This window comes from Theobroma cacao, chromosome 1, assembly GCF_053813885.1.
Source record: "Theobroma cacao isolate CCN51 chromosome 1, ASM5381388v1, whole genome shotgun sequence".
Taxonomy (NCBI): domain Eukaryota; kingdom Viridiplantae; phylum Streptophyta; class Magnoliopsida; order Malvales; family Malvaceae; genus Theobroma; species Theobroma cacao.
This window is the reverse complement of record NC_142639.1, coordinates 33,170,192-33,182,427: the sequence shown is the minus strand read 5'-3', so window position 1 is coordinate 33,182,427 and position 12,236 is coordinate 33,170,192. Positions and strand designations below refer to the sequence as shown.

The 12,236-nt window shown below is 34.4% G+C and overlaps 1 pseudogene across 1 annotated transcript; it reads left to right on the top strand.

Annotated features, from left to right (window-relative positions):
• Positions 1-676: 676 nt before the first annotated feature.
• On the top strand, positions 677-12,020 carry LOC18613186 (poly [ADP-ribose] polymerase 1-like; annotated as a pseudogene). Its single transcript, XR_016024197.1, has 20 exons — positions 677-943; positions 1,279-1,328; positions 1,418-1,601; positions 2,630-2,821; positions 2,923-3,261; positions 3,596-3,761; positions 3,831-3,983; positions 4,083-4,143; positions 4,218-4,281; positions 4,362-4,606; positions 4,981-5,218; positions 5,324-5,603; positions 5,735-5,897; positions 7,630-7,817; positions 7,962-8,070; positions 8,200-8,282; positions 8,384-8,521; positions 8,612-8,794; positions 9,411-11,554; positions 11,680-12,020. The product of XR_016024197.1 is annotated as a poly [ADP-ribose] polymerase 1-like (transcript).
• Positions 12,021-12,236: the final 216 nt, after the last annotated feature.

The window sequence follows — 12,236 nt, the reverse complement described above, 5'->3', positions numbered from 1 at the left end:
TATAATATAAATTTATTTAATAAAAAGAAAAGAAAAGAAAAAAATATAAGTACACAAAAACCAGCTCACACTTTTAACTTTCCAAAAGAACTGTTCATGCAAGCGATAGGTTATCTATTAATTAAGAAATCTTTTTCTATATGTATAGCTCCTATATATCTTTAGTTGGATGTAAAAGTTATTAAAACTTACGGATCAAGTGAATTTCATGATTATTTAGACTTTTTAATAATTCAACAGAATAAAAAATTCAAAAAAAAATCAATTTAATTAACTTATACAAGCTTTTAATATAATAAAAATCAGCTACTACATGTTTTTTTGTCTACCATCACTCTTTACTTTGCTCTAATCAGAAGTCCGAAAATAAGATCATATTTTTTTTTGGATGCAATAATCAAAAACAGTTACATGATCTTAAAATTCCTTATTTTTATATATATAATAAAATAATATTAATATGTAACACATATTAAAAAAGTAACATGTAATATTAAGGTAAAGTTTTTTATTATTATAAAATAATATTATCAATGTGAGGTGTGTAAGTTTATAATATGTAATTTGATTTGATTTGATTTGATTACATGAACACAACATTTCATTTTAACCCGTTGAGAAGAGAAGCTTTATAGAGAAGCCAAGCAAACAGATTCTCTCAGCAGTGTTTCGGAACATTCAATTCCATTTTCTTCTCTTATTCCACACCTACAAATACTTCAAAAATACCCACAGTGACAACTATGCAATCTACTTCTTTCATACCTTGCTGATTCTTGAGAGAAACAAGAGAGAGCAAATGGCCAACCCTCCAAAGCCATGGAAAGCCGAGTATGCCAAGTCGGCTCGATTATCTTGCAAAACTTACCGGAACACCATTGACAAGGAGGTCTTTAGGCTCGTTAAAATGGCCCCAGCCACCCAGTTCGATGCCTTCATGCCCGTACATTTCCCTCCACTTTTTCTTTCTGCATTGATTTTCCTTTTATGGGTCTTTTTTTTTTTTTTGAGAATTCAGAGAATGTTATGTACATGCACCTGCAATTCTCATTTGGGTTTGTGGGATATTGCTTAGTTGTTTGCCTGATCTTTTATTTTTGTCAATTTCAATCTTTTTAGGCTTAGGCATTAACTCTCACTCCCATGTTATTGTAAAACTCAATGTCTTCATATTTGTATTGTTATTTGTTACCTTTTACATAAATTTTACTCATTGCATTATTATGGATGCTTGCATCTTCTAACTTTGTATTTATGTTTGCCTGTTTTGAGAATTAGATGTGGAGCCATGCCAATTGTGTACCAAGGAAAGCAAACCAGATAAAGTCGTACGTATTTTTCCAATTGTCTTTCGTGATTTCCGTAAGATTATCTCTATTAGATGCAGAGTTCAACTCTTTATCATTTTATTGTGTAGCATTGATGATGTTGAAGGCATAGAATCACTTCGATGGGAAGATCAACAAAGAGTTAGGAACTATGTGGAGGACTGCGGACCTGCAAATACAAAAGCTGTCACTCTTACAGCTATGGATATGCTATTGAAGTTTCCCAAACTTCTCGTGCTACTTGCAAGCATTGCAGCCAAAAGATTATGAAAGAAGAGGTGGATTTTTATTTTTAATGCTTTTCTTTATCTATTTATGCTTTTTATGTACCTGGTTTTGACGTTAGTTACTGAATTGTGGTTTAGTAAAATGGATCTATGAATTAATGGCTTATAGTGTGGAAGTGTATAAGGTTGAAAGTCTGCTTCAAGGACCCAGTAAACACACTCCTCTTTTGGTTCTTGTCATTGGTAAATATTTCATGGTGATAGAAACTTGCTTGATGTGTGAGGACAGATCAAAGATTTTTTTAATTTTGGTAGCATGATGAACTATTAGATGTTGGATGAGTAAGATAAAAACGGTTTCACATGGTTGAAGCATTGTTCTGAGATAAGGGCTGGACGAGGTGCGTATGTTATTATGCTACTAATGGTTGGGGTGATAGCATAACTCTATTTTTTTTTTCTGCAAGGTCTTTCCAAGGGCATTTAGTTGTGTGCACATTTTTTCATTTTTCATCTTTGGAATCATCCTGTCTTGTACCCTTGTTTTCTCTCACAAATTGTTTTCAGGGTGGTTTCTTCAAATCAAATCAAATGTGAGATCCATGTGCTTGTAAAGTATCTATCTTTGGCTTCCAAAAAAAAGTTCTCTTGTACCCTTCTTTGTTTTCTTGCAAAGGATGAAGTATTTTTTTTTTCCATTTTTCAGACAAATTAGGATATTGTTTTTTTTTAATGTGTATGATGTGATTCCCTTTTTTAAATATCCCCACTCTAAACATGTAACATTTTTTAATAATTCAATTTTCTTGGGAGTTAGAGAGTCCTTGGTAGCAATATGAGAATTAGTTTACCAGTTAATTCCTGATCTTAAATAAGATTGATATATCAAAGAACATGGTAGAAGCTTGAGGTAAATTTTGAAATTCATTTATAGTGTGTGCTGACAGCTTTTATGCTGTTGCTTAAGATTTAGGTATTTTTAATGTTTTAAGTATTTTTTTCAAGACAGCATTGATGATGCTAGTTATGCACAAATGAGGTTTGACATTTTTGTGCATTGATTTTTCTAATACTGTTACGTTCGTATATCCACCAAGCCTAAGGGCCAAGGATCCAAGGGATCGGTGTGGAACCATGCCATGTGTTTCATGGAACTGTCTCCTGCTACCCAAGTGGAGAAGTTGCCCGGATGGGAAAGCCTTTCCTCTCCTGACCAGGCAACTGTTCGTGCACTAGTTAAGAAGGTTCCTTCTGCTGCTAAGACTGGTATGGGGTTTAACTGTCCTTGGTTTTCTCATTTTAATGCCATAGTGGTCAATAAATTTTGATTTAGTTGCTTTCTCTTTGAATAATTGTTGTCCCTTCAGGCAAAGGAACTGGGGTACCACAGGATAAACAGCTACAATCAACCTCCAGAGCTGGCACAAAACGTAAAAAGGATGACGGTGATGATCAGAACTCAAAAGTCACTAAGTTAGAAGGAGATGTACCAATTAGTAGGGCTGGGTCTACAAAGAACACCAGTGACTTGATGGAAAAAAAGCCAAAAGATTCGGATCTGGAAGTAAAATAGAGGCCCAGAATAAAGACCTTTGGACTTTGAAGGATGACTTGAAGAAGCATTTCACAACAGCAGAACTGCATGAAATGCTTGAAGCCAATGGTCAAGATGCAACAGGATCAGAACTCGATTTGCGTGATCATTGGTAAGGTCTATGCCACAATTTTTGAGATTGTGTTTTCCTTTTTCATAATCATCTAGTCAAGCACTTTCATGAATCTTTTATAAATTATGTAAGTGTAGTGGATAATTTTGCAGATTCTTGTGCTTGATCTGTCAACGGATGCAAATACGTTTTACCTATATTAAACACTCGATTGCTGAATCTGTTGTTTATAATTTTTTTTCTTTTCATTTTTGTGTATCTAGATGTAATTTTCTTGATGAAATTGCTCAATGATTAACACCATGCTATGAACATAAACTTCTAATTGTCAGCACTGAAATTGAAAGAAGTCTTTTTGTATAATTTTGTCCAGTGCTGATGGGATGTGTTCCAGCCGTCTTCAATTTTCTGGAGGCATGTACCGTTGCCATGGCTACCTGTCAGCATGGAGCAAGTGTAGTTACTCTAGTTATGAACCTGAACATGTTAAAGGGAAATGGAAAGTCCCCAATGAAACGAACACTGAATATCTTAGCAAGGTATTCGACTAAGATTCATTGATATAGGTTTATAAAACTGTAACTTTTTCCTGACTCAATTTTTTTCAGTGGTTTAAATCACAAAAAATAAAAAAACCTGTTCGCTTACTGCCTCCATCTGCTTCTTCAAGTCAAGCTGCTAATGGCCAATTTCAAACTTCAAAGGTTGAAAGCTTGGCAGATTTGAAAGTTTCTATCACTATATTACCTCAGGAGTCCATGGTAAAATCTCTTGCACTATATTTATAATTTAGTGAAGTTATATTCAGTTTGTTCAGAATAAATGTGCGTGTTCATATCTTGAAGATATTTGCTCCTCAGGAAGAGTGGAAGGGCAAAATCAAGGGAGTGGGTGGTATTATTCATGCCAAAATCAAGGACGGTATATGCTTACTGGACTGGATTTTTAATAATTGCTTGTTTTAATCGGTTGGTACCTAACAAATCATGTTGCAGATACAAACTGCTTTGTTGTGAGTGGGAAGCTGGATGATCATGATGCTGAGGTCAGGAAGGCAAGGTAAAGCTGCTTTCATATTTCTGATCTTGAGCATGTATCTTGTTCCGTTCGTTTTAGTTCACGAGTGTTTCTGTTTTCAGGATGATGAAATTGCCAATTGTTAGGGAGGACTACCTTGTTGACTGTTTTAAAAGACAGAAGAAACTTCCAATTGATTTGTACAAAGTTGAAGCCATTGGTGAGGCCTCTAGCACGGTCACTGTTAAAGGACAATGTGCTGTGCATGAAGCTTCTGGTCTGCAGGATTCATGTCCCATGCTTGAGGATGGGGGAAGTATAATAACACAACTTTGAACATGTCTGACCTATCAACTGGTGTTAACAGGTGCATTTTGCACATCTGTCTCTGTGGCTGGCTCTTTAATCTGTTATGTTTTTGGCTGCGACATTCCTGCTTTGAGAATTTGAGCTGATTGTGTTTTCTTGTTGCCTATTGATTGATACACTTAATAATTGTATGTTCCTTGCTTCTTCAGAGGATAATGAGGGGCATTTTCCTCCTCCCATCCTCTTTGAAGACTGTGAGATACTTGTTACTTTGGAAACTTAGCTTTTCACCCATTACATTTTTGACTCTGTTTTGTATATCAACTTATTGCCATAGAATTTTGCCTCTTTGTCTTTGTAATCTCATATTTTATGCTTTCTTTTTATTATTTCCCCTTTCAATGAATTTAACTCCTTGTTTGGCATATGAAGTTATTACATCCTCCAAATAATCCAAGAAGATAAGGCATCAGATTGTTACGTGTTCCGTAAATTGGGTCGTGTTGGGAATGAAGAAATTGGTGGAAGCAAATTGGAAGAGATGTCAAAATTAGGGGCAATCTCTGAATTCAAACGTTTATTTCTTAAGAAGACTGGGAATACATGGGAGGCATGGGAACAGAAACAAAATTTCCAGAAACAGCCGGGCAGATTTTTCCCATTGGATATTGTATTGTTTATTCCCTTCCCATCTCTCACCAAATGTATTATGCCCCTTGCTTGGGTAGTGGATTCTCATTTCTTATAGTTCTCTTTCTCATGCTGGAATTTGTAGGATTATGGAGTTATCAAACAGGTGTCCAAAAACAAGCACACCAATGCAGACAGTTGACTTCCTCCTCCATTACTTGATTTGATAAAGATGCTTTTTAATGTGAAAACATACAGGCGATGGCCTGCTTTCCAAGCAAACTCTCCCCTCTCTTTTACTCTTTCTGAAATTATTTATAGGTCTGAAAGACCCATTCTTGACTGCAGGGCTGCAATGATGGAGTTTAAGATTAATATGTCTGAAATGCCACTTGGAAAGCTCAGCAAAAGTAATATTCAGAAGGGTGTGTAGTTGTAAAAATTTCATTTATTTTTCTGTATTATGCTGAACATCCTTATATGTTGCATTATAGGAGTTAAATTTCTGTTGCATATGCAGAGTAGAAATTTTAGTGACCATATCTCCTTGGCCCAGGTTTTGAGACATTAACAGAGATACAAAATCTATTGAATAGCAATGCTTATGATCCTTCTGTCAAAGAATGCTTGATTATTGATGCCAGTAATAGATTTTTTTACTGTTATTCCTTCTATCCGTCCACATGTTCGTAAGGGACGAAGATGATTTTAAGTCAAAGGTACTGATTCTACATCTTATTTCCTTTTCCTGATTTTTGACCCTGTTGTGTATTCATGTGATTCACTTTTGAATAAGGGTACCACCTCACTGTAAGTCATGTGCTTTCATTTCCTTTGAAATGTTTAATGCAACTTATATGGCATTTTTGGTTTGCGGAATATAATAAAATGGAATAAAATAGGTATTTTGTGAGAATAGAATACGAGATGGAATATAATGGAAATATTATTATGTAGTTTGGTGGATAGAATCAAATAACGTAAGAATTGCTATTATCAATTATTGCAATGTTTGGTTGGTAAAAATAATTTTGAAATAATAAAAAAAAAGCAGATACAAAGATAAAAATATTTTTTATTATAATATATGATTATTTATTTTTATTTTATTTTTTAAAATTAATTTAAAATATTAAAAATTGATAATTTAAATATTAATATTTTATTATAATTTAAATGATATTATGATTAAAATATTAATAATTTTAATTAATTTTTAAATTTAAAATATTATTTTTTATAATATATAATTAAAAATTTAAACTTTTTTTCTTTTTTATAATAATATTAATAATTGATAATTTAAATATTAATATTTTATTTATAATTTAATCATTAACATTTTAAAATATTAATATTTTATGTATAATTAAAATATTAATAATTTTAATTAATTTTTAAATTTAAAATATTATTTTTATAATATATAATATGTAATTTTTCAAACTTTCAAAGGGCATTTTGGTCTTTGTTTTTTAAGGTTATTCCTCAACCAAGGAATAGCTAATACCATGGGGAGGTTTGGTATTAACTATTCCTTGGTTTTAGCTGATTGGGAATAGCCATTCTTGGAGCATGTGACAACCAAACAAAGGAACAAATGTTCCTTAGGAATAGACGGGGAATTGCCCAACCAAACATGCTAAGAAAATTATGTTACACCTCAAATACGGCTAGTTTGTGCGCATTAAATTGCTTGGGGACTGATTTCCATTTTTTATAAAGTGGAATAGTAGATTTCATTTACTGGCATGTACCTAGTTGCATTTACTTGTTTGTTTCCTGTATGTTATGTTTAAACGTTTATTTATTTCAAGCAGTCCCCATTTTTTCTTGTTTTGAACATTGGAATTCAAATGTTCAACTCAGAAACAAATTCTCATGTCGGATTGATACTTAATTGCCCTTTTAATTTTTTCCCCTGAAATACTGAAGGGTGTTATGCTGTTTCCTTAATACATATCAACTCTTTGGCTACAGATTAAGTAATAAGGTTGTAGCTTTTTGTATAACTTGTGAATTGTGTGTCAATAACAAGGCCTCTAGTTTGTAGCTGGACATTTTCTTCCTGTGGTTGTAGCATTATGCTTTTGGTAAATAACATTTTCATTACGTGGAACCTATGTTTTATCTGGCACCTTGATAGTTATATATTATTCTGAGCCTCAGAGAACACTGTTGCAACTTAAAAGAAGGAAAATAGGAAAAATGTTATTGACTACTGATCTTCATGGCTGCTGTGTTCTAAAAGTGTGGGTATTAGTAAGATATCTATGTTTATTGCACTTTGATACATTGTATGCAGAAGAGAGGAAGTTGGAGTCGAAACTTACTCAAAACTATTGCTGAAAAAGTGTTACTTTTTTTAAAGCTTTAACTGAACTTTGCAGTTTATTTCACCTTTTGAGTAAAGAATAATTTGTGATCCTCCTTTGAGCTTGAGAATGGTAGATGAAAATGTTGGAATCTTTTGAAGACATTGCAATAGCCTCAAGATTAGTTGGTTTTGACGATGATAGTGATGATTCCCTTGATGAGAAATATAAGAAACTCAATTGTGTATTGTTTCCCTTCCTCATGATGGTGAATATCGGTTCATTGAGAAATATCTCCTTACCACTCATGCCTCTACTCATACTGTGAGTCCATTGTCTTGCGTGAGAGTGACAAGCTCTGACTCCACTGGTTATCGGCTTGTTTATTGTTTTTCCTTTCTTTTTCTCTCTCTCTTAAATAGGCTCAATTTACAATAAATATTTACTGCAACTAAATGTTACTGCCAGGATTGGACTCTTGAACTGGAGGGAGTATTCTCACTTGAAAGACAAGGAAAATTTGAAAAGCTTGCTCCTTATTGAGAAAAGCTTAAAAACAGAATGCTTCTCTGGCATGGTGAGTGGTTATTTATTTACATGGGAGAGATTCATTGCTGTGCTGCAAATGACTATAGTTTGGGACAATTTCCCTGATGCTATTGTTTTTAAGATCTATTGGACCATTAAGAGATATTCTCCTATGCAGGTTCTTGGTTGACAAATTTTGTAGGAATACTTAGCCAGGGACTGAGAATAGCTCCTCCACAAGTTCCAGCAACTGGCTATATGGTTCTCTTACATCCTCGTTTCATGAATGCTCATACATCACTGCATATGTGATATATCCACTTCTTTTGCAAGACTACGGTTGTAATTCTGTTCCATTCCAGTTTGGCAAGGGGGTTTACTTTGCTGATTTGGTCAGCAAGAGTGATCAATATTGCTATACTCATAAGAAAAGTCCTGTGGGCCTAATGCTTCTCAGCGAAGTTGCCTTGGGGGATGTCTACGAGCTAACAAAGGCCGAGGTTATTTTACCCTTTTTTGCCAATGACTGGAGGAGAACTTGGCATTTCTTCAATATTTCTCTGTGGTTACTTTTCCCTATTCACATTTAGTGTATAGAAACACTACCCAAAGGAAAGCACTCTACTAAAGGACTTGGCAAGAAAGTACCTCGGGAGTCTGACTTCTTGAAGTGGAAGGATGACATTATTGTTCCTTGTGGCAAACCGGTTTCATCCAAAGTGAAGGCATCTGAGCTGATGTATAATGAATACGTTGTTTATAACACAGCTCAAGTAAGTTTCTCAGATTTTTGCTGTTAAATTTCTCAAAAGCTGTCCTTGTAGTTAACTAGAGTTGCAGTTTGGACTTGATGTGTTGGCTACTTTTGGTGGATGAAAATGAGTTAGACCTTTGGTCCTTTGCAATGTGCATTAAGCATACCCATCTATGCATGATAAAATATGAAGGTTGTTATAAAGGAAAATATACATTTTCCAAATTCTCTCTATTCCCTTTCCCCTGAAATGCCATCATTCTTTTTCTGTTTTTAGTCCTTTGAGGGTCTTTTCTTGTCCCACTTTTCTCTTCTAAAGAAGTTGGCTAGTTAAATGAACAATGGATCTAATCCTTGGGAATTTAAGGGTTGGAGGTAAGAAATTGTTGGCATTCTTCAGGAGGAAAGACTAAATGGCTTAGTTTGAATTAGCCTCTGACATATATCCTTCTGGGTGTGCATAAATGGCCTTTGTTTAACCTGATTGGGCCATGATATTATTATTACTATCAATCTACCACTGCTGCTGCTGAACCTGCTTTTACTAATTATATCATTGTTATTTATTGTTGCACTCAATTGACCTTTTTAATTTGATTTTGCACTTACCATGTGCATATTGTTTTTATGGACAGGTTAAGATGCAGTTCTTGTTGAAGGTGAGGTTTCATCATAAGAGATGAGGGGAGATGATGGATACTTGTATGTACCATGGGGGAGGTCACGATCTGTAAATGCTAAAAAATTGAAGTTGGTCTTATTTTGGATTTGCTGAAGGAAGGTTGGGTCTTGATAACATCCCTTTTTGGGGTTAGCTTGGATATCTTTTAACTTTTATATTAGATTTTGGGGGGATGCTCTCCTTACATCTGCACACATTATCAATAGAGTCTGAACTCTTATTTTAGATAATAAATCTCCTTATGAGATTCTGTTTTGCAAACTTCTAGTCTATTCATGTTTGAAAGTTTTTAGTTCATTAGTATTTGCTTCCACACTTTCACGTAATAGAAAAAAATTTGAGTCCCGGGCTAGAAAGTGTATTTTCTTAGGTTATCCTCAGATTACAAAAGGGTAAAAACTGTATGATTTAGATACTCATCAAATATTCATTTCCAGAAATGTTGTGTTTTATGAGCTTGTTTCTCCTTTTAAATATTCTACTCAATTCAATAATAACCCAATTTCTTCTTCATCTGATGATACCATTAATATCACTTCCAATCCATTTTTTTCAAGATGATTCATCATTTTTTCATCATACTAGTCCTGCTACTGATTTTTTTGATACACCTTCTACACATATTAATCAAATTCAACCTTATCAACCTGATCCTGACATTGAATCTGCTCAACCTGAACCTGATTTTTCCTCTGATCAGTCCAATCCTAAACCTGTTTCTATTTATAATACAATTGAGGTTACTGTTGCTGATTCTTCTACTAATAATTCAAATATTTCTTCTTCCAGAAAAAGCTGCAGACTTAAGAAAATTCTCAAATACTTAGATATTTACCATCATAATTTGCCTTCTTCAAATCTTGTTACTAATTATCCAATTCATCATTTCCTTACTACTACTTATTTATCCAGTAATCATAAAGCCTTTGTCTCTTCTATAAACCATTGTTTTGAACCTACTAGTTATCAACAAGCAATCAAATATTCCCATTGGCAAACAGCCATGAAATCTGAAGTTGAGGCTCTTGAAAATAATTGGACATGGTCTATTGTTACTCTTCCTAGTGGCGGGCATACTATAGGCTGCAAATGGGTCTATAAGGTCAAGTTGAAAGCTGATGGGAGTCTAGAAAGGTATAAGGCTAGATTTGTAGTCTAAGGATATAGTCAACAAGAGGGTTTTGATTACCATGAGACATTTAGCCCTGTAGCTAAACAAGCTACTGTCATTTTTCTTGCACTTGCAGCTAGTCATTGGTTTTTATGTCAACTTGATATTCATAACGCCTTTTTAAATGGGGATGTTGAGGAAACAGTCTACATGGATTTACCTCCTGGTTATATAGTATACGCTGGTTGTTCTTCTCATCAGAAGTTGGTTTGTATGCTGCATAAATCATTATATGGTTTGAAACAAGCATCTCGACATGCAATGTCAAATTTACTAATGCTCTTTTGGATTTTGGGTTTGTTCAGTCCAAATTTGATTATTCTTTGTTTACTCTCAAGACTAATAATGGTGATTTTGTGGCTTTGATGGTGTATGTCGATGATATTGTCATTGGGAGTTCTTCTCAACAAGCTGCTGATAAGGTAAAATCTTTCCTTAAATCTCGTTTTAAACTCAAGGATCTTGGTGCTTTGAAATACTTTCTTGGATTAGAAGTGGCTCAGTCTCATAAAGGCATTTATCTTTGCCAGTGGAAATACGCTTTAGATCTCATTGATGAGTATGGCTACTTGGGTGCAAAACCCCTGACCACTCCTATTGATTACAATGCTAAACTTACTAAAGCTAGTGCAAATTCTGAATTTGTTGATCCTACTGTTTATAGATAGTTAGTTGGCAAACTTTTGTATCTTACTTTTACATGTCCTGACATGGCATTTGCAGTTCAGTGTTTGTCTCAGTACATGGATAAACCAATTACCATTCATCTACAAGCTGCGCATAGGGCTCTCAAATATCTCATTGGCGCTCCTGGTCAGGGATACTTTCTGCTGATTCTGATGTGAAGTTAACTGTGTTCACTAATAGTAATTGGGCTGGTTGTCAGGATACTCGTCTTTCTGTAACTGGTTTTGGTGTTTTTCTAGGTAAATCACTTATTAGTTGGCGGTCCAAAAAGCAATCTGTTGTTGCTCACAGCTCTACTAAAGCTGAATATCGTGCTATGGCTACTGCTTGTTCTGAATCTGTTTGGATACTTTCTCTATTGCAGGATTGTGGTTTTTCCAATGTTCCTCCTGTTTTGTTTTGCTGTGACAATCAGTCTGCATTACATATAAGCAAGAATCCCCGTGTGTTTCACTGAGGTGGATTGTCATTTTGTTCATGATAAGGTCTTGACTGGTGTGATTAGTCCTCAATCTGTATCTACTCAGAATCAGCTGGTTGATCTCTTTACAAAAGCCTTGCCATTCAAGATGAGCATTCTTGATTCCATGCTCCTTTTGCGGGATCAATTTTGTACTTGTAAAAGTTATGATAGTTAGTTGTAACTTCTCTCATTTTAATAATACTTGAAGTATATTTTTTCAGATCTCACTAGAATTCTCTGTACACACCATCTCGGCTTCGTTTTATTTCTTACAGTATTCTTTTCTAGGGTTTCAATCTCTCCTTAGATGTTGGTTTCAGCATTATAGACATACAAGTCGAGCAAATGTCGAATTCTCTTATAGGAAGGATGAGAGAAGTTGGTTATGTACCAAATATAAGCTTTATTCTTAATGATGTCGATGGTGAGATGAAACAAGAAATTCTTTGTGGCCATAG